General features: G+C 42.5%; 1 long non-coding RNA gene across 4 annotated transcripts in view; it reads right to left on the reverse strand.

Moving 5' to 3' along the window:
• The window catches only part of LOC122108155, a 43,550-nt gene extending 26,428 nt beyond the window's left edge, over positions 1-17,122 (reverse strand). For all 4 annotated transcript variants that reach the window (XR_006147486.1, XR_006147487.1, XR_006147484.1 and 1 more), the window contains exons 1-2: positions 16,996-17,122; positions 10,642-10,933 (exon numbers count right to left, since the gene is read on the reverse strand). This is a non-coding gene — a long non-coding RNA (uncharacterized LOC122108155). The remainder of the gene's footprint in view (positions 1-10,641; positions 10,934-16,995) is intronic.
• Between the last annotated feature and the right edge of the window lie 4,779 nt (positions 17,123-21,901).

A 21,901-nucleotide genomic window follows, 5' to 3' on the forward strand; every position in this document is an offset into this window, starting at 1 on the left:
ACATGGCGCGGCCGCGACCAAAGATGGCGCTGGCTCCCGCCTTCCGTCTTCCCGGTGACTAGTGCTCTCTGTAAAAAACAACTGCTTATATGGCTATGACTTGGCTCCTAGTTTGCTTCCCTGTTTGCAGCCCTATCGGTATATGCCACGTGGCGCTTCGGGATTGGCCATCCAGGAGGCTTATAACTGGAGCTCGGGGGCAGAGGGAAGGAGAAGCGGGAAGAAGCGGGCAGAAGAAGCGAGAGAGAAGATGTTGTAAAAGGTCCTGAATAAACCGCCTGAAAGAAGAACCTGTTGTCGCATCATCCTTGCGGGTCGAGGCGGTCGCCACTCCAATACAAATGAGGAAGCTCTGATCTTCGACCAAAGGCACTATACATTCTAAAAACTAAATGTTAAACTATCATGATCTTTTTGAATACAGGTAAGATTTTCAAAAGAAGTCAGTCATTGCATTGCATCAGAAAGGTCCATTCAGCTGTGAGATAAAAATCTCACGAGAAGAATCTCATTGGAACGATTGAGAAGACTTAAGAAGTAAAACCCTGTACCCTTCACTTACAACTCTTCTCCCACTAATAAGCCTTCCCTAACCTGCCCATCCCCCACAACACTTATTAGTCCTCCCCTTGTGATTCTAATGATGCACCTGCTTTACAGCCCTTGTTCTAATGTCATGTTGTGTAGTAATTACATGTCTCCGCCTTCCTCAATACAATGCACACTCAGAGGCCAGGGACTTGATTTTTGCATCTCTTCCCAGTGCCTGCCATCGTAGGACGTAGGCTCTACAATCAAACAGATGTTAAGACTGAGCATACAGAGAAGAGAATTTACTTTCAGCCACAGCTTCAAATGATGCACAGACATTATCTTGTGTGGCAATCCCTCTCTTCTAAAGCCTTGGCCTGTTAGGGGCTAAAATCCCATTCTCTCCTACTTTTCCCCCAGCTCTAACTTCGTGTATGCCCTTGTTACTTCTTTCCCACCTGCCCTTTCAGAGACAACAGTGCTAACGCAGGAACATTTGTTTCCTTCTCTATTTTCACTAAAAAAATAAGTATACTATGCTGTCTTCAATGACATCTTGAAAATTTAAGTATATGATGTTCTATATTTTATTTATTTATTTTTATTTTTTTCTTTTTTATTGTGAAAATACTGTACAGAGGGGTTACAATTACACGGGGAAGATAGTAAGTTTCTTATCAAGCATTGTAGCCTCCTCCTTTGTTTACCCTTCCCATCCCTTCCCATCCTACCTCCCCCCCACAAGTTGTAAAGCTCGTTTTTGACATGATAACTTGTACTTCTCATTGTTGCAACAGGTCCACCTGTATCCTTATTTAAATGACTTGTTTTTCCCCTTCCCCTACACAAATTATACTGACATCAAATACAGTGAAAGCATGGGTTATACTGTGGGGGAGGGACAAACAAAGCAACAATGAAATAATCTTATAATTGCGTTAGAAACAAATGCACGAAAGAAAAAAACATTTAAAATACATATCTTAGGGTGGTTCATTTTCCTAACATCACCTTATCTGGCCTTTTCTGCTTGACTCATACATATACTAGATATTGCAAATAAGGGAAATCATGGGACCTATGTTTCTTTGGGCTTGGCTTACTTCACTTAATATAATTTTTTCCAAGTCTTTCCATTTCCTAACAAATGGGGTGATGTTCTATATTTTAAACTCATTACCTGAGCCTTATTTCTGAGTCCTTACCTCTTTCTTACCTCACGAAACCAGCTGATACCACATACAAGTTAGTATACCATCCCTATACCTGATATGAACTTATTCTTTTCTTGTCCCATGGCTATAAGACATTTCTCTCTTCTCTTTATTCATGAACTGATCAACATTATTGTTCCACATACAGCCACCTAGCTGAGAAGACACTCTTCACCTGTTGCACTTCAGATAAGAATGACTCAAAACCTGTCTCCTGAAACCTCTACATGTCTCTTGTCATTTATCAACTTCTACTGGTTGGATTGTGGGGCTGTGGCTCAAGTGCTAGAGTGCTGTCTCCTAGCAAGCACAAGGTCATGAATTCAAACCTTAGTACCACCCTAATCCACCCTTCCTACCCCAAATCCAATGGGAAAATCTCTAAAGGCTATGGCTAGCTCTCTGTTACCTGATCCATGCCTTCAGTCCATTTTCATGGATTATTCTTGATATAGGGTCTAACGTTATACCCTGGACAGCCTGCACATGATACTATTATTTGTTTCCCCACACAGCTGGGATGACAGGTGTGTACCTATCCACCCAGCAACTGGTTGCAATGGAGTCTTATGACCTTTTGTCTCATGATCTCTGTCTTCCAAATAGGATTATAGCTGTGTTTGGCGTCATTTTTTTTTTTTTTGGTCGGTCATGGGGCTTGAACTCTGGGCTTGGGCACTGTCCCTATGCTCTTTAGCTCAAGGTGAGCTCTCTACCGCTTGATCCACAGTGCCATTTCCAATTTTCTAGTGCTTTATTGAAGATAAGAGTCTCACAGACTTTCCTGCCTGGGCTGGTTTTGAACCATGATCCTCAGATTTCAGCCTCCTAAGTAGCTAGGATTACAGGCGTGAGCCATTGGCGCCCAGCTTGTTTTTGTTTTTTCGATGATGTCAGTTACCTTTTTTTTCCCCAGGCATATCTTGAGCTCTAAATCCTCCTGCCTCTTTGCCTGCCCAAGTAGTTGATCTCACAGATGTGTACCACCATGTCAATGCTGGCTGAAGCCATTCTCTTAAAAAGGAGACACATTCAGCCTCTTACTTAAAACCTTTCTAAAATGCTTGACCTTCCCAGGTGATCTTCAATTCATTGTTTTCAGTTCTTTATCTTATTAGGCAATATGTCCATGATGAACACAGGATGTTTTTAATGGTTCTATATATCATCCTGATATCAGCACTGGAGATACATCATGAAAATACTGTAATTGGGGGGAGGGTGCTTGTTTTTGCACTTGTATAGATCTCAATGGTGGTCTCTGAAAGTGCAATGCATCCTGTACATGCCTGGCTTTGTTCCAAGCATATTACTCTGAACTGATTTCATCCTTCTAGTACTGTGCAGAGTGATTTCTTTTTCCAATTAATGTATATTAATGGTTTCATTGTGTTATTTCCATACATGGACATAATGGTGTTTCATTAAATTCACCCCATCTATTGCTCTTTCTTAACCCTCCCTACTCTTGACTGAATTATGCAATTTTAACAGATGTCACTATTCTATTTTCACTATTCATATAAAGTGTTCTGATCACGTGCTTTCCACTGTGTCGTGTTCTTCCATCCCCTCTTCCCACAGTTTTTCACTCTCAAATTATCTCCATTGTCTACTCATGTAATTCATTTTATTTAGATCTAGATGCTGCCTATGAGAAAGAAGATGCAAATATTTATCTTTCACTGTGAATTATTTTACTTCATGTGATGTTCTCTAATTCCAGTAATTTTCTTCAAGACATCATTGCAGTTTTCTTTATGACTGAGTAATAGTCCATTGACCTTATTGTTATTATTTTGACATTATTATAATTAATCACTACAGTACCTCATGAATTTTTTTGTCACTTGTGGGCCTTGAACTCTGGGCCGGGGCGCTGTCCCTGAGCTCTTTAGCTCAAAGCGAGTGTTCTATCCTTTGAGCCACGGCATGACTTCCTACCTCATGATTTTTGTCCATCCATCAAGTTGTTGTGTGCCTAGGCTAATCCCATACCTCCAGTGTAATTTGTCCTCCCTTTTCCATATTTAGCCGACCCACGTCATATCTGTCTTAACTTTGCATTAACTTTATTCTTTCTGACTTAAACTATTGCAAGCTGTGGTCTACAGAATATGGTCTATTCCAATTGAATGTCTGAGATCTGCTTAACTGACACTTGATCCATTATATTTCTGTCTCAAGTTACCATCCTCACCCCACGAATGGCAGGCAGCCAGATCTCTTTGGCAGGTAATTAGAAGTCTTCAGCACCAGCACATTTTCTTTAGGGTGTTTGTCTTTTTTATGTGTGCAGCTTTTAAAGCTAAGAATCCTTTACAAAATAATACCATTATCTAGCAAGATCTAGAGAGCTAGTTTGGAAAGTTGACTTAAAGTGCAAAGTCAGTTCTGCAACAGAAGAAGGAGGAAAACATAATTTTAACTGTCTGGTTTTATGGTGGGAGGAATCACATATTCCAGGCAAAGGAAAAGAATTCTCATCAACAATTCCCAGAAGATTCCAGCGGAAGCACCATGCTCCTAAATAAATCATGCTCTTCATGTTGAAATACAATTTAGAAGGCCCATTATTTCAATGGAATAGTTAGTCTGGTCCAATGTAGACAACAATAATTACCTACAAACCTTAATTTATGGAGATCACATTCAAGGTATTTTGGACTAGTGTACATCCTTTGGAGCCAATGTTAGTTTTTTGTTAGATTTATTATTTCAAACACACAAGAATAAATCATGCTTCACTTCAGAATAACATAAAGATTATCTGTGTATAAAGACTTTGCTCCCAAGATTTTCACTGAAATAAATTTAAGGAATGACCATAGCTGGAAAAGGCTAGAGGTGTTTGCGTTGATAACAGATGAAAGTTTTCAATATTCTGGAAGGCAGAAGGAGGATGTGAGGATCCAAAAAGGAAATACAGAGAAAAGCATGGGGCCAGCTGGAGGAAGAAGTCTGCAGTCAGGAACTACATGGGGCATGAGAGGTGAGAGCAAAGAACCTGAGACACGTAGGGCAGAAAGTATGGAGACTGATTTAAAAGAAAAAAAAATGTTTTATATTAAGATGAAGATACATTATAGGCAAATTAGTGGAAAAGGAAGCAATAGAAAAACAGTGGCTTGCATAATCATGAGTCAAAAAATAAGACAATTTAGTATCACTGGATAACAAGAAAATATAAGCAGTTTACTCAGAACTGAATAAAACAAAATCTTTTGGCCAGGGCCATTGGCATATGCTTATAATCTTAGCTACTTAGGAGGCTGAGATCTAGAGGGTTGTATTTAGAAGCCAAAGGTATGATTGAAGTTGGTGGAGTGCTACCTAAGCAAGAAACTGAAAAAGCTTGAGGCCATTTGGTGCAAGAAAAGAAGACATTTTCTTTATGGTATTAAGAACATAGAAATCTGTCAAATTCTCCAGTCACTCACAAACAATATCTAGAAAGATGAGTGCAGTTAGAGGCTATTTTATTTAGAAAATTGTGAACATTTCAAAGTGTGAGTGTAGTTTAGCTTATTTGTAAGTAATTGAAGGATAAAATAAAGTAAAAAATGTACATCTTTAAGTAGGGAATTTGAGATGTTGGCTTAAGTGAATAAAATCCAGACTAAAACTGAAACATGTGTATGAGTATTTTATGCAAATTAATGAAATTTTGAATGTTTATGTAGAAGACAGTGTGACAACAGATGATATTTACCTGTTAAATTCTTCTTTTTCCTTTTTTATTTTTTAAACTAGAACTGGGATTTGGACTCAGGGCTTCTCATTTTGGTTGGGCTTGCTTGGGTGGTTATTGTTCTAGTACTTGAGCCATGCCTCCAGCCTCGTTTTTGCCTGGTTAATTATCCTCATGGACTTTTTTGTTTGGGCTGGCTTTGAACTGAGATGTTACAAATCTCAGTCTCCTTAGTAGCTAAGGTTACAGGTTTAGGCTACCAATGCCCTTTTTTTTTCATTCCTCTTTCTTTCCTGCTTGCCTACCTATCTGACTTCCTGCCTGCCTTCGTTCTCTTTTTTCTTTCTTTTATTCTTGTGGTAGTATAGTTTAATCTTAGGAGTAGACTCACAATATCTATTACCATGCTTGTCAGGCTGGTTAAGAGAAACAGGTAGAACAGGAAGAAAATAGAAGTGAAAGAGGCTGGCTATTCTTTGGGTGCAAGAAGTAGCAGATGGTATAATGAAAGCCAGTTAGTTGCTGGAGAGGCTTTTCTTCTACTCTGTGTAGCTGAGTTTTGTCTGCTTGTATTTCCCTTATTGTTATTCGCCTTCTGTTCTATTGGACACACACACACACACACACACACATCTCCTGTGGTTTGTTAACCCGAGAGGCAACCAAATTCAGACCCAGTTGTGGAGTGAGGTCAGAAGTTCAGTTACCTATGACGTGGGTCTCAGGGGCAATGGGAGGTGCTGGAAGAAACACTGATTTTAATCAACCTGAATTTAAATCTGGGAGTTTCCTGGTGTCATAGATGTCAGGAGAAAATCCATTATCCTGCTTGGGCCTCAATGTCTTTCTGAACAATGAGCAAAGCCCTGCCTCATTTGGTGGATTATTGGCTGTATTGTGCATACATGGAAAACATTTTAGCTTCTGTGGAACATCAGTGAAAACATGTCAACCAGATGAATGGATTCTCTTACAGGGGGTTTCCTAGGGCTCTTTCTCTCCCCCAGAAGCCACGTAAGCACTGCAGTGATTTTGCCTTGTTTGGGGACCTGGCCCTGTACTTTCAGAACACTCCCAGGTCACTCTTGTGTACAGTCAGGGTTGAAAATAATTGAGTTAATGCATATTAAGTGCTTTTAAGGTTCCATTAGTAGCATAATTCTTTTTTTTCCAGTTTGTGTAGTAATAGAGTTTCAAAACTGGGCCTTAGACTTGCTAGGCAAGTGCTCTACCTCATGAACCATCCTTTTAGCCCCTAATTTTACTTCTGGAACAGTGTATTTATGGCATATGGCCATTAAGGCTCCCAACAAATGCGTTGATTCTTCTTTTTTTTGTTGTTGTTGTTGGTCATGGGGCTTGAACTCTGGGCTTAGGTGCTGTGCTTGCGCTCTTCAGCTCAAGGCAAGTTCTCTACCACTTGAGCCATAGCACTACTTCTGGTTTTCTAGTGCTTTATTGGAGATAAGAGTCTCATGGACTTTCCTGCCCTGACTGGCTCTGAACCATGATCCTCAGATCTCAGCCTCCTGAGTAGCTAGGATTACAGGCATGAGCCACCAGCACCTGGCTTTTAATGCGTTGATTCTTTACAAAGTTATACAACATGGCTTCAACCAAGAACCATTTTCTAGACCAGCTTCTTCTCCTTATAATGATTGACAAACAGCTAGAGTGGTTACTTTTATGCCTCTAAGTTCTCTCTTCAATGGTAAACCTTATGGAGCATTTTTGGTGGGCAGGTGCTTATTCAAAAAAAAAAAAAAAAGAAAGTACAACTCACTACCCTTTTGCAATTTGAGGAAGGGAGAAATATTATCAGACTGTTTGAAAATCAAATTATTATTTCAGTGGTAGATGCTATGGTGCTAGAATCCACAGGGCACTGGAAGGGCTTGAAAGAAAAGTGTTTACCCTAACTCAGACTAGAGAGGTCCCTTTGGAAAAAAAATTCCATTAGAAGGGATGGGTAAGCACTTTATACGTAATATGCAAGTAAAGATGAGAGAAAGAAAGGAGCTTTAATAAAATGTAGAGAAGAGTAACCACTCTGGGTTATACCAGGCATTCCATATCAAGTCTGTGTTACTGGAACCAAGTGCCTAGGGAAGATAGTAGTGGAAAAAATGTAATCCAGAGATGGAGGGCTGATTTCACTCAGGAAAGCAGTGTTTGTCCTAATAACATTCCTTTTTTGTTGTTGTTGGTTGTGGGCTTGAACTCAGCTTGGGCACTGTCCCTGTACGCTTCAGCTCAAGGCGAGTGCTCTAGCACTTGAGCCACAGCACCACTTCCTGTTTTCTATTGGTTCATTAAAGATAAGAGTCTCACAGACTTTTCTTGCATGGGCTGGCTTTGAACCATGATCCTCAGATCTCGTAGCTAAGATTACAGGTGTGAGCCACTGACACCTGGCTCCTAATAACATTCCTTTGTGGTCTGAGCCCATGTCACTGCTTACGATGAAGAGTAGATGGATTTCCTCTGGGAGAAGGAGAGATAGAAATTTGTGAATTGAAGACTTCATAAAAGGAGAAACCCAATATTGTAAGTAACAGGAATTAAATGATGCCAGATAATAAGATCTGAAATACGTTCTGTAAGGCGGTGCAGGAAAAATACTTGTCTATATATCAATACATAAATAATGTGCATATGTCTATATACACATGTGTGTGCAAATGAATATATATATCCATGCAGATGAATTTACATATTGGTTAAAAACATAAAACTGAACAAGGGTTTGATTGTGAATGTCTTAAATGTATGTTATTTGGAATTTCTATGTTAGAAGAGATCCCACAGATTATCCACACAGGATTAATTTGAATAAAAGTGCCATTTTACACATCATTATACTTTCTTAGAACATTAAGTAGTGATCTAAATAAAGAAACAAATATACAAAGAAGCTGGAAATTTACACAGATCAAAACATTTAGCTTAAAATTGATTTCTTTTGTGGTTTAAGCAAACAACAAAATCCAGATTAAGTGTTTATATAGCTCACAACTGTATGCCATTGTTTAATTTTTCTATAAACTTTACAATGTCCATCTTGTGACATTTCAAAAGATCTATGCTTCTCTTCAGACTAGTTAATAAAAGTCTGTCCTTAAGTGGTACATGATTCGTTTTCATGTATTCTCCTTATCTCGAACAATATCAATTATTTGAGCCTCTTCCTTCTCCCCAAACCTGTAGAGATCACAAAATTCTTTGAGACTAAAATTGACCATATTGGCAAGAGAGGCAAGGAAGAAATGGTCAAAATGGTTCATGGATCTTTCTTTTTTTTTTTTGCCATTTAGACAAGGAATTTTGTATTTTTCTTCTTTGAACAAGTCACCTGAAAATTGGTGTGTGAATAAAATTTCACAATGGTTCCCAGATTTTGCAACCCATTCCTTTTTTTTTTTTTTGAGTTCAATTGTGCCTCTCAAAAGGAAACTTGAAATTCCTAACCCCTAGAACATCATAGTGAACTCTCAATACTAAGTATTAGTCTTACAGAATTGATCTAGTAGCAACGAGGTCATTAGTTTGAGTTCTAACCCAATAAGACTGGTATGCTTATAAAAAGGAGAAATTAGGACAGAGACAAGTCCTGTGTGGTGGCTCATGCCTGTAATCCAGTTACTTAGGAGGCTGAGATCTGAGGTCCACAATTCAAAGCCAGCCCAGGCAGGAAAGTCCATGTGACTCTTGTCTCTAACAAACTACTCAGAAAAAGCCAGAAGTAGTGTTGTGGCTCAAGTGCTAGTCTTGAGCACAAATTGGTCTCATGGACCGAACCCAGAACCAGAGTTCAAGCCCCTAGAACAGGCAGTGAAGATGGTGGAGTGATCCTAGCTACTCAGGAGGCTGAGATCTGAAGTTAATGATTCAAAGCCAGCCCTGGCAGGAAAGTCTGTGAGACTCTTATAATTAACTACCAGAAAACCAGAAATGGGGCTGTGGCCCAAAGTGGTAGTGAGGTAGCCATGAGTGAAAAAGCCCAGGGACAGTGACCAGGCCCTGAGTATAAGCCCCACAACTTACAACAACAACAAAAAAGATGATAGAGTGGAATGATACCAACCAGAGACCAAGGGCAGGCAAAGATGGCTGACAATATGTCAGAACGCTGAAACAGGCAAGGAAGTGTCACCAAATTCAGGCCACCAGTTCTGGAGGGCCACACAGCTCTTCTTCATGAAAGACTTCAAAGGTGGCACAAAGCTACTGAATCAGGAGCAGGTTTATTATAGCACCTTCTAGGAGAGTAGGCTCAAGAAGAAGTGTTGTACTGGAGGTCCTGAGATCCTCAAACTCTTATCTGTGGCCATGGTGGTCAGTTCAGGAAAACTGGGTTCATGCCTATTAACTTGGGTTATGCCTTGCCAAGTCTCTGTACACATGGGACAAGGGAATGCTGACCTTGGAAGGTCACACCTGGGCTCTTTGCACAGCTGTGGAGCATATGGGTTGTTATGTCTCAGTTATTCTATTAACATGCCATCCCTCTCAGCAATCAGGTTTCAAAACTCCCTGACTAACCCTTGCCAGGATTCTCCACTACAGGTTTCAAAGGGAACATACATTGATCTTTAACTTTCAAGACTTGAGTATTATGAGGTATTTAATATCTACTTTTTGGACTTTCATTCGCTTCTTTTTCTCTTGGCAGTACCAGGATTTGAACTCAGGACCACCTGCTGTCTAGGCAAGCACTCTTATCCTTTGAGCCACACCTCAAGTCTTTTATACTTTAGTTTGTATGTTAGATCAGGTCTCATGCTTTTATCTTAGACCAGCCTTGAATTTCAATCTTTCTAGTTCCACCACTTAAATTATGTAGGACTATGTGGCTCAATTAGCATGCCCAGCATGTTTGTTGAGACTGGTTTTGAACTGTCGTCTTCCTATCTTCTCCTCACAAGTTGACTAGAATTACAGAATCACAGACATGAGCTAGCTCAATGGCAAATCAATCAATCCATAACAATAATATTAAATACCAATTAACAAAAGACATTTAAAAGTTATTTTTTTCATGCCAGCACCTAAACAAATCATTAGATAAATAAATAAATAACGAATCTCATTTTGTACAAGAAAGCATCTCATTTGGTAAATGAAAGAAACTGAATGATAAGAACGTAGAAAGGACACGTTAGAAAATAAGAGAAACTCCTTGAAATTCCCCTCCCTCTAACTTACACATAAAAGCATACTGTCTTTTCCGTCAGAACGAAGCAGATTTGAGTTGCTGGCCCACATGTTGGTGATGCACCCGGAAGCCAGATGTTTTATGGGTCTGTGATTCCGAAGATAATGGAATGCATTCCTGCGATCTGTTCTGTCACTCAGTCTGTCATGCCTCCGGTCTACACTGGGGCAGGGCATGGAAACAGAGTCTTCACTTTAGAGTCACGGCGTTTGTTTCTCTTGCATCTTTCTCAGAGAACCTCTGACTTCTCTCCTGCAGAGAGGCCCTGGAGGATTTCAAGGTCTGAGAAAAGAGGTTTGACTGTGGGTCCAAAAGAACAGGATTGTGATGAAAAACCACTGAGTTAGCCTAACGAGACTTGTCTACGTTGATGACGAAGTTTCTCAAGTGGGCCAATTTAACACTGGTGTCTTCTTCCTCCTTCGTGGTATTAGACAGCATGCATTCCTTAAGACCCAAGAGAACAACACCTTCTTGTGTAGAAAATATCATTAACAAAATAAAGGAGCTCGAGGAAGTCATGAAAAATTCTTTCATTTTTCCTCTCAGATTTATTTCTTTAACAGAATGTGAACTTTTCCATGTTTAAGGAAGGGGGATGATGAGTAAAGTTGAGTATACAGAGTGCCCCCTGGATTCCAGGAAAGGGATGAGAACTGGGACTGTGTGCACGGTGATTCATTGTCTCACCCACTGGGGTGCCTCAGACAGATGATTTCTAAAGTGGCATTTAAGGTTGAAAAGCCAAAGTAAGTTGGTGACAATTCCACATTTCCAGTGAAAAGTCTTGGAGTATGGGCGTCTGTAGGCATTCCCTGACAGGGTCACAGGGTTCTGGTTAAAAGCAATTAACAGGATCACATAAATAATTCTAAGAGTATCATCTAAGATGCCCTTGTACTCATTCTTTCTTTGCTTTGAACCTGCTGTGCTCTATGTCACTAATCTATCACAGAATACTAGAAAACAAAGCCATGGCAGAAAGATACTGGCAGTCAAATATCCCTTACATGTGGGCATGTCTTGAGTACTTGGACAGATGCCCTCACTCACTCAAGTTCCAGCATTGGCTTTCTGAGCAAAATCAGTTACTTCTTAGTTAGGGAACCCTTAGGGTATTAATCTGCATTCAAGACATCTTTTAGGGACATGGATATGGTGCTTATACCAGCAATCCCAACTACTTTAGAGGCAGAGACAAGATCATCACAGTTTGAGACTACCTGGGAAAAATGTTTGACTTCATTTGAAAAACAGACGATGATAAAAAGGTCTACTAGTCCATCGGTCAATTGGTAGAACACTTGCCTGGCAGGAAGAGACACTAAGTTCAATATAGCCATTACTCTATTGCTAGAAGGCAATCTATTACATGTTGACTCTGCTTGGTAGTATAAAGTTGGTGTTGAATTCCATGTTTTGTCCTGGAACTCTAATAATCATAAACACTCCCTACTTATGAATCCAGGTTTCCTGCTGCTATTGTAAATACCATGCTGTGCCGATACATGCTGTTTTGATATCAGCTGTAAGTATCTTTCAGTTTATTTAGCAACTCAAGAGACAAGTACTTGAAGCCTTGGATTGGTGCGATCCACTTTGCTAATGGCTGGATACAAGAACGTTGAGAGGCAAGCATCAGTGGCTCATCCCTGTAATCCTAGTTACTAAGGAGGCTGAAATCTGAGGATTGCAGTTTGATGCTAACTTTGGAAGGAAAGTCTGTGAGACTCTTATTTCCAATTAACTACCAAAAAGTTGGAAGTGGAACTGTGACTTAAGTGCTAGAGCTCCAGCTTTGAGTATAAAAGGTAAAGGACAGTGTCTAGAAGCCCTAGTACTAGCACAAAAAAAACAAGAAACAAACAACAACATCAAAAACCTCAGTGAAGCTACTCAGGAGGCTGAGATCTGAGGATCATGGTTCAAAGTCAGGTCAGGCAGAAATCTCCCTGTGAGACTGTTATCTCCAATTAACCACTCCAAAACTGAAAGTGGCACTGTGGCGTAAGGAGTAGAGCACAAAGAGGCTCAGAGACAGAGGATAAATCAAAGGAAAAAAAAGTGAATAAAGAACTTCACACAATACATTAAAAAACAAACAGAAAACAACAAAATAAAAACTCTTGTTTCCATATCTTGGAGTTCACTTGAAATGAAAAAGTTCCTTTGAAATGTATTCCAAGAAATGACAAAGACTTTTAAAAACACTTTAGAACTGAACTTAGTGGTAGAGCACTTATATAGCACATATGAAGCTCCAGCACTGCAAAAAGAAAGCAAATAAAAAACCTACAGAGAGCTGGGAAGGTGGCTCAGTAGTAGAGTGCTTGCCTTGCATGCATGAGGCCCTGGGTTCAATTCCTCTGCACCAGAAAAGCAAAAAAGGGTGGAAGTGGTGCTGTGGCCCAAGTGGTAGAGCACTAGCCTTGAGCTGAAGAGCTGAGGGACAGCGCCCAGGCCCAGAGTTCAGGCCCCACAACTGACACAACACACACACACACACACACACACACACCACAACAAAGACCCCTATATAACAATGCTGTATTTACTGCAATCAGAATTAAAATATGATTTCCTGTTATAACAATCCAATTTTACTTTCCTCTGTTTATTAACAAGTACTGTACAGTTTGCTAAATTCAGGATCTATTTAAGGCCCAATATTTGAAATTGGTTGGTATATCATTTAAGCATCTTTGAAATTACGTGCCTTCTCTCAGTTATTTTCTAGCTCTTTCTCTGGGAATCATGCCATCCCTTCTGTACTTTCCCATAGTCTGGGATTTGATGTCCCTCGGTTTCGTTCAAACACATAACCACATCCAGGTTTCATGTTCTTGGCAAGATGATTTTGTATTGTGTCAAACTGTCTTCAGGAGATGCCTGCTGTCCTGCTTTTCTGTCTGTTACTTGCTGGTGTCTGAGTGGTGGAGGAGCACTATCCTCAGCACCTACTTTACTTCTCACTATGCTGGTGTGACAGTTTCACAGTCTACTGTCCAACCATAGTTATTCTGCATTTTGTTTTGATCTCTTTGTATCTCAACATAGTTAATGAGTTCCTTACAACTTCCACATATTGAAAGCTATAGCTTCCTAATCACTTACTATTTCTCCTATTGCACGTGGGAATGTGTGGGCCAACAAAAACACAGATAACAAGATGCTTTCTTGGTGTATACTACCTTGAGTACCTCTACAAGTTCAATGCTTAGATCACATGGGAGATTCACTTGCAATATTGGTAGGTATTACCCAACTTTTCTACATGTTTCTCGAGGGCTTATCCTTACCAGATGTGTTGTTACACTTATTTTTGACAATCATCCATCTAAAGACCATGTCCTTTTTATTGTAAATTTCATTTCTAGAATAATCAGTATTTGTATGACCAGTATTGGTCATTTCTACATTCTCTCCTACATTTGTAATGCTCTTTTAAGAGCATTTTTTAATGCACTTATTTTGTACTTATACACACACATATGTATATATTTTTTAGCACTTGAACTCAGGGCCTGGGTACTATTTCTCTGCTTTTTTTTGCTTGAGATTAGTACTCTACCACTTGAGACAGCTCCACTTCTAGCTTTTTGCTGGTTAATTGAAGATAAGAGTCTTATAGAGTTTCTTGTTCTGACTAGCTTCAGGTTGCAATCCTAAAATCATAGTCTCCTGAGTAGGATTTCAGGCATGAGCCACTGGCTTCTGGCTGCATTCTTTTTAAAATAAAACTTGGCCATTGAGTGATTGGTACTTGTCTTTTTCAAAAATGATAAATTCAAAATGCTGCTTTGTAAATATGGTACAATAATCTTTGATGTATTAGTATGTCATAGAATCACCAGAAGAAAATACTAAATGCCTTTAGACACCACAGATTACCACTCTCAACCGAGAGCTTTCTTCCATCATGCCAAAGAAAAATAAGTCTGCACAAACTGCTCTGAAACACAGTGATAGAAAATTTGACTACTGTCTCTACCTATTCTGTAAATGGAGACCATCAGTCTCCACAGCTATGACATCTTTTATGAGCACTAAAGTCACTTAATAGAATACTGACATTTATATCAGTATGCTTCATGTCTGGCTTTAAAAGTCCAAATATATTTCAATTTTTTAATGAAAAACATTCCACTTTTAAATGTGGTACCTTGTTTCTTTAAATTACAAATTCTTTAAAGTAAAACCTCCTACATTAAAATTTTTTATCATTTTCTGAATTAGTATTTTAAAATTGATTCCCAAAAAGCTTGTCTGATCCAATTATGAAATCTAGAAGGAAGACAAACTCCAGGATTATAATTACTCTCCTATGGCAGTTTCAAAGATAAGGTAAATAGATCGATAAAATTTTTAACTCATACTCACTGAAACATTAAGCAGTAGATTTTCATAATGTATGTTATATTTTAAAGAGTTTACATATTGTAAACTTACATCTTCAACTCATAAATTGCCTAAGCTTGATTACTTCTCTGTTGAAACTACAGTCCTTAGAAATTAGCTACATATATGAATGAAAGGCACACCTTCCATACAGACGAAGTGGTCTGGCTACAAATACTGTCAACAACACAAAAACAACGATATTCCCTCCATAAGCCCACACTATATAAAAGTAAGCTTTATAATCATGTCTTGCAGCTTAGAAACCACAAAAACAACCGTTTATATGCACTTTTACTGAAAGAAAACATTTAATTCTGTCACCTATGTCTTGCAAGTCTTCCTATTCCCATTTCCAAACTTTTCTAAAATGTAAAATAAAATGATTTATATTATATGCACAACACCTAGTAATACCCAGCAGTTAACTTAAGGATATTTATACAGGAAACCTTTAACACAACACCTGATTTTGGGGAAAATATACTGCATCCTAGGGAGACAGAACAAGGTTGTTATATATGAAAACACTCCATCTTCCTCATCTGTGGACACATGAAACCCCAAAGCACAAGGAGCATCCAAATTGTTCTGAATAAGGACAAATACTTAAGATTCCCAGTATCCAGACCCATGATCACGTCTTCAGACCTGTACTGTTCAAATACTCAGGGATTAAAAACTCAGAAGCGCTTAAAATCTGGGGGAACACTGAGATGGTGAGAGGGTGAGCCCTTGGATTTCTTTCTGCACTTTTAAAAATATCTGAGGAGACGCTCAAGAACACACAATTAAAAAAAAAAAAGCGATGGATCTTTAAAAAAAAACATTGCAAAGGTGTCTAACAGCTAGAAAGCACAGGATGATGTCTTCCTAAAGGGGCCTTAATTTCCTTTAGGGAAGATGGGTGGGGCATTTCTGGTTAGTGGGGGGGGGGGTGGTAGTGGGGAGCCCCACAAGAGACCATGCTTTATCTTCATTAAAAGTAATCAAGGGCAAGAGAATGCAAACATGACGAGTGGGAGAAGAGGGGGGGCGGGGAAGAAAGGAGAAGGGGAGATGGAGGGGGGGGAATCTAGTTTCAAATCAGGCCAGTGGGGGCTGCAGAGAAAAAACCAGAGGAAAAAAAAAAACGGGCTCGGGATCCCAACTGTGACCAGCACCGGGCATCCTCACAAAAGACCAAGAAGACAACACACGTCCCCCTCGAGGGCTCCGAGAAAGACACCCCCCGCCCAGGTCTCCTCCCGACGGGGCTCCGGAGGGCCGGCGGGGCGGGACGGGCCGGGGCCGGGCGGGAGGGACCCGGGGTGCGGCGGCGGTGCACGCCGGGGACAGCCGGGCTCGAGCCAGCACTTTCCACCCATACACGCAGCCGGTACTTTTTCCTTTTTTTTTTGCAAAGGCTTAGTTCCAGGATGCGGCTGGAGGAGGGAAGGGGCCGGGAGGGTGGCGGAGGATGGGGAACCGAGAACCGCCGGGTGTGGGGGGGGGGGGGTAAGAAGGGCCGGGAGGGACGCGGCTGGGGAGGGGGGTGAGGATGGGGAGGAGGGGGAGGGGTGGAAAGGGCGAGAATCGGGGCAGGCGGCTCTCCGGAGGGGGCGCGGGGCAGCGCGGGCGAGAAGTAGGGCGCGAGCCGGGCGAGCAGAGCCCCGCGGCGTGGGGGGAGGGGGCGGGGCGGGGGGAGGGGAGCCCGCCCGCCCGCGGAGCGGCGGGGACACCGGCGCGGCCCGCGCCCGTACCTGAGGGAGAGGTGTAGGCGCAGGTCGCGGGCGCCCGCCGCAGCCCGAGGACGCGGGGGAGGGGGCGGGGAGGGGCCCCCCCCCCGGGGACCGGGTGTCCCCCGCAACACCGTCGAGTCACCGGGAGCCGGACCCACTCACCACGCACCCGACCGCCCGGCCACGCCTGTTCCCCCGCCGCGCTCGCGCCCGCCCCGGACTCACCGCCGCCCCCGGCCTTTCCAGCTCCGGCTCTCGAGGCTGCTGCCCGCGGCTGCGGCTCTGGCCGCCCCTCAGTCCTGGAAAGTGAAGCCACCACCGCCGGGAGCCAACTCCGCCCGGCCGCCCGTGCGCGCGCCCGCCCGTGCGCGCGCGCGCCCGCGTACCCGCCCGCCAGGGAGAGACCGCGAGAGCGCGAGCCCCACGTCGGCCGTGCGGCGCCGCGCGCTCCCCCCTCCCGCCCCTTCGCCCCTCCTCCCCCGGCGCGCGGCCGCGAGGGGGCGGGGGCGGGCGCGCGCAAGAGCGGCTGCCCCGCGGGGCCTGCGGGGGGTGGGGGGAAGGGGGAGGGGAAGCGGTGGGGAGGGGGGAGGGGGAGGGGACGGACGGAAAAGTAAAGTGACAGCTGAGTCCCGCTCTCTGGCTGGGCCGCAGAGCGTGGGGGGTGAGGGGCGTCAAGCCGGGAAGGAGCGACAGGGAAGGTGAGCGGTGGGGGGGTTGGGGGGGAGTCCAGGCTGAAGGGGCCGCTGGAGGGGAGGGGACGCGGGGACCTTGATGGGCGCGCGCATTAAAGGGACACACGAAGGCTAGGGGGTGGGAGATGGCCCAAGAATGGTGAAGGGATTGGGGGGGGTGGGGGAGGCCTTGTGCCCCCAATCCACCGCACCCCTCCCCCCTGGACTTCAACTCGCCTCAGAAGTCCCAGCCCACACCTCAAACCCGACTCCCAGCCGCGTGGTGCCCAAGGCCCCCAAAGGAGGGAAACTTCACCTGGGCCTGGGCAAGAGTTGGCGCAGGTTAAGCCTGACCCCACCCCGACTCTGCAGCCACCCAGGTGGCCCTGCTTTTTGGATGTGCTCTGAACCAGAATGCCAGGCCTCCGAGCCTTGCGATCTTGGGGTGTCCAGAGGGATGGGGAGTCAGGGGTACCGGGCCCAGTTGAAGGGGTTGGGAACCCTAGCTGGACTGCGGATGGCCTGAAGGAGCCTTAAGTTCTCCTGTACCTTCCCCTAAATAGCCAGTATTTAAAAAAAAAAAAAAAAAAAGTATGCTTTCTCAATTCCATGAAATTTCCCTCACTTGCACCTGTTTGCCCACTTGAGTGTGATCACTGTTCCTAAACTTCTGCTCTGCAGAGCTCTGTGAGAAGATTGTCCTGACCAGACATGACTGAAGATCGACACCACCACCACCCCCAACACCCATCCCAAGGAGAGGGACAGACCTAGAATAATCTAAGTCACTTGGACATAATCTAGTTGGATACATAATCAGGTGAGGAAAACCAGCCTGCCAGGGGTCCCAAGCCCACCATGTCCTGCAGGAACTCAAGAAATTCAGTGTAGCAAGACTCCCACCCAGAAGACTGGAGCAAGAACCATACGGATTTTTAGAACTGAACATCTGTTCTAATTTTCTACCAGAAAATTGCCAAAAGCAAGTATTGGTGTTTAGCCTCTATAAATCATCACTGAGGGAAAATGGAACAGTATTGTGGGTCACTTCTAGGTATAACTCGTGTCAACAGGTCCTCTTTACCCTTAAAGTCTATATATTGGAGCATTAGAAGTAGTTGTATTCTAGGTTGATCAGGTATATTGCCACCTATGTCTATCACCTGGTGTAGTGTTATTAGTAGATACGGTAGTAGAAAAATAAGGCATAGAATGTGTCATACTTCTAAATATTGAGGATATGACCAAATAGAGCATTTCATAAACTGCCTTAAATGTGTGCATAATTAGTCTTTCCTCACTCATTCTCTGCATATCACTATTCTCATTTTACTGATGGTGTTTCAAGAATACAAAAATGTTGGAACCTTCCATGTGTTTTGCAACCTTTCTAGATTGAATTCAGGGCTAAGTAAGCAAACATATTCATTCTTCCACTAAACTACGACTCCAGCCTCTCATTTCTTAGGCTTTTCTCCAAAGTATTATTGTATATATTCTCCCATATACTGTTGGTTTGTGTTTGTTCACAATAAATGTTTTATAACAAAGTACTCCTCCGTTACAGGCAGTCTCCGGTTGATTTTTTAGTCAGTTGGGAACAAGGATGCAGTAATATCAGCTTCTATCAGGAGAAATTTTACTGCTTTGCTCGAACTGTGGTTGCAACAGTACTTCATTTGTCTGTAAATATTTTAACCACTATTTACTAAGTTCACTAAAAGAATAATACAAATCAGAGATACCCTTTACATTTATTCAAGGAATCTGTTCATTACCAGACACTTATTTATTTACTGAGTTTTGGGATATACTATTGAATAAAGGAGAAAAAAATCATTCTTACAGAACTTCCCTTTCCCTGATCCTTCTCAGCAGTACACTCACCATCCAATTCATCAACCAATTCTGTTCACTGTGCTGTCAAAAACTATCTCCTGAAAGTGTCTAGTTCTTCCCAGTCCCCTTCTTCCCCACTGCTTAAATTCCAGTACAAGCGATCATGGTGTCTTAATAATAGCATCCTACCTGATCTTTCTACTTCCCCCTACTACCACCATACACATACAGTGGTCTGAATGAATTTTTAAAACAGAGGTTGTGTCTTTCCCTATCTCAAAATGTCTAGTGGCTTTGCATCCTAGATCAACAGCCAAACTTATTTCCAGGACCCAACCAGACACCTCAACCTGGTCCCCTCTGGCTTCACAATATACAATTTTACCTCATCCTTCTCTCCCTCCAGCCATATTGACTTCACTGTAATGGAACACATTAAGCATTCCTCAGCCTCAAGACTTTGATTTCTTGTCTCGGAATGTTCTTCCCTCATACCACTCCCCCCAGAACTTCCTATTCCCCTCCTTTGCTTTATTTGCCTCAAGAATATCACCTAATACAACTTTTATGTGTTTAGTTCAGTATCATTTCCCTTTTCCTTCTTTCTCCATTCTCCCCATCCCCGCAACACACAACATGTAAGCACCTTGAGAAAAAGGATCTTGTTGGCTGATAGATATACAATAAATACTAGATAAGTGAATAAAATCAACTTATTTTAGTTGATGACAAAATGAAGTGTAATTCTAATTTCTTTTTGTTGTTGTTATTGTTGTTGTTGGTGGTGGTTGGGAGCTTGAGCTCAGGGCCTGGGTGCTGTCCTTGAATTCTTTTTGTTCAAGGCAGATGCTATACCACTTTGAGCCACAGCACCACTTCTGGTTTTCCGGTGGACTTTGTTGTCTGGGCTGGTTTTGAAGTGCAGTCCTCAAATCTCAGCTTCCTGAGTAGCTAGAATTACAGGTATGAGCCACCAGCACCTGGCCATAATTCTAATTTCTTCAATAATGATTAGTACTTGCTTAATGTGTTCTGGGTGGGAGGTGTTGAGAGTGGGGGGAGAAACTGAGAGAGAGTGAGTCCTGGGGCTTGAACTCAGGGCTTGGGCTTTGTCCCTGAGCTTTTTTGCTCAAGGCTAATGCCCTGCCACATGAGCCACAGCTCTACTTCCAGTTTTTTGGTGCTTAATTGGAGATAAGAGTCTTACAGACTTTCCTGCCAGGGCTGGCCTTGAACCACAATCCTCAGATCTCATCCTCCTGAGTAGCTAAAGTTACAGGGGTGTGCCACTAGTGTCCTGCTAATTTGTTCTCAATTGTGCGAGGTTAAGTTCTAGGGCACTTTGCAAGATCATAAGCATTGTGTAGATGTATTCTATTAAATCAATCCTCATTGTACAGATGAGAGCATTGAGGTGCAGAGGGACTGAATTGCTTGCCCACTATCACACAGATGCTAAGTAGCAGAGCTGATATTCAATATTGACTGTGCAGACCTGTGAACTTCTAAACAGCTTACCATAATTCCATGCTACAGACACAGATTTTTATTTGATGGTTTCAGCTCCTTTTCCCTATGACTCAAACTTAGTCTCCAAGACAAATAGCTCACCTTTCTTATATTTCCTGTTCTCGTCCATCAATCTGTCATCATAAATATACTCCTTTCCTACATTTCTTATTTCTGGCTTTTAATTCAGAGGCTACATGTTTTTCTCCCTAGAATTGGCAAATGAGAATGGTTTTTGAAGGTTTCTTCTAACTTTGTTACTTCCAGCTATATGAGAAGGTAGAATCACAACTGTTTTTTTTTCCAGTTTGAGAAAGACATTTGGGGGGGAGGGGCTAGGTTTCAACAGAATATATCATGCTGATAGAGCCCTGCTATTTGTTTATGCAGCTTCTGTTCTCATTGGGCACCTTTTAAACAGGCATTATGAAATAATTGAATTATACTCCCTGCAAGAAATATCCTGTTAGTTCAGGTTTACCATACAGTAGAACCCTGAGAGAAGGGGAAGACAGACAGTTATCTTTTTCATAAAGCCTGTTTTCAGATAGGCTGTTGGCACCCTGTGGTCACCCAGAATGTTTGGAATGCTGAAGAAGAGCAGCACTGTGAAAGACCCCAGACTCACTGGGATGCTTTCTTCAACGGGAGGGCACCCCAAGAACCAAGACTCCAAACCAGCAGATGCAACAAGCAAGAGGATTTTATTAGGCGTTTGCGCAAACCGGCTCCCTGTCCAAGGCCGACTGGAAGCCCGGAGCAGCGGTTACAGGCATTTTTTAAAGACAAAAAACCACAGGATTAGCATAAGACCCCAGGCTCCCCAGGATTGGCTCAGCTCTGTGCGGGAAGTTTTGTAACACTTGTTGAAAACTAGTTGACTCTCTAGGGGGAGGCTTCCCTGGGGGGAGTCCACATAGTTACAGGCTCATGATTGGTGGACATTTCACCCTAGTTTGCTGGGCTCGCCAGATGGTCTTTATTTTGAGCCCCTTTGCTGAGAGTTTCTAAACAGGAATTTAGAAGAACATACTCGAGAGTTCCGGGAAGATGGCAGAGGAGAAGCTGGAATCTGAACAAGCTCTCGCATAGAAAGCAGTTTCAGAGTTCCA

The sequence above is a fragment of the Dipodomys spectabilis genome, unplaced genomic scaffold (genome assembly GCF_019054845.1).
Source record: "Dipodomys spectabilis isolate Male_0828 unplaced genomic scaffold, ASM1905484v1 ptg000054l, whole genome shotgun sequence".
Lineage (NCBI taxonomy): Eukaryota > Metazoa > Chordata > Mammalia > Rodentia > Heteromyidae > Dipodomys > Dipodomys spectabilis.